The following is a 1,276-nucleotide window of genomic DNA, read 5'->3' as shown; positions in this document are numbered from 1 at the left end:
TAATTGTTCCAGGTAAACTGTACAATCAGGAACAATCTGTCTATATTATAGTATACATACATCTTATGTGGCTGAAATAGTTACATTAGCTTAATACTTTGAAGTATTTCATAGATACTTTATGTGTCTTATGCATTACTGCTATTAACAGAAATATAGAAATTAACATGTACAAAATTACCTGAGCAGTGGAGTAATGAGTCTAACCCCACTAACATGGATGTTGCTTGTGTTCAGTGTTAAGAGACGTGAGATCCTTGCTCCTGCTTCTTTCTTCAGTGAGTAATGGCAAACTCACTTCTCAGTGAGACTCCCAGTGTGGACCATTCGGGCCACTCTGCTTCTGAAATACCTGTGAGCCTGGTAAGTCTTCACCAAGGACACATGGGGGTCACACTTCTGATGAGCTCTGGGGACCTGGTGATCCCATGTTTCCTCCAGCCTCTAATTGGGCAGCATTCTTGGCCACACCATTGAGACTACATTTCAAATAGAGTCTTCAGATGTAGTTTATTCATGTGACACTTAATAAAGAGGATGCTTTCAGATATGATTTGTATGTTGCTAGATATTTAGTGAATTTTCCAGTTCACAACTTATCTTAAAATTAATTTATTTACATTATACTAAATCCCTAAAATGTTGACCTTGCAGTCAGTGTGCTGTGACTGGAAGAGGGACACCACTCTTTGGGTTGAAGTTTTCCAAAGAATCAATACATGATGTTATAGAATTATCCATGAGTCATACAAAGGGCTAGAAAAATTAAAATCAAAATATGATAAATTCATTCATAGGGCTTCAGTTCCTTATGTTCAATTATTCTTTAAGAAATCATAAGTTGTTTTTTATCATGGTGGAAGAAATTATGAATATCAGGATTAAATGATTATATGGTGAAACTTCTCCCCTTTCTAATCCTATATCAATGCAAAGCAGTACTTTTACTGTTGCTCATCCAAACTCATTGACTGCCATGGCCAAGAGGTTTCTCCTTGGAAGCGGATGACTCCTGCATAGCATGCCCAAGCTCATGGACTGAGGCTTCTCTCCTCTATTGTCACAGAGCTCCCTTGTCTTCAGTGTAGGTTTTATGTTTGTACATGGAAAGACACTGCATATGTGGGACTTTGTAATGAATAGCTTCTTCAGGAAGCTTAGGTGAACACTACACATGAAGTGTCTTGGTCTGCTTTTTTTTGTAGCAATAATGGTCTTTAATTTTCAGAAATGTTTTGCACTAGTCTCACCATTCACTATGCTGTTTTTCAGTTCA

Source organism: Heterocephalus glaber, unplaced genomic scaffold, assembly GCF_053883595.1.
Source record: "Heterocephalus glaber isolate CG9 unplaced genomic scaffold, H.glaber_assembly_v1.0 deba00001832, whole genome shotgun sequence".
Classification (NCBI taxonomy): Eukaryota; Metazoa; Chordata; class Mammalia; order Rodentia; family Bathyergidae; genus Heterocephalus; species Heterocephalus glaber.
Note: the sequence above shows the minus strand (reverse complement) of the source record.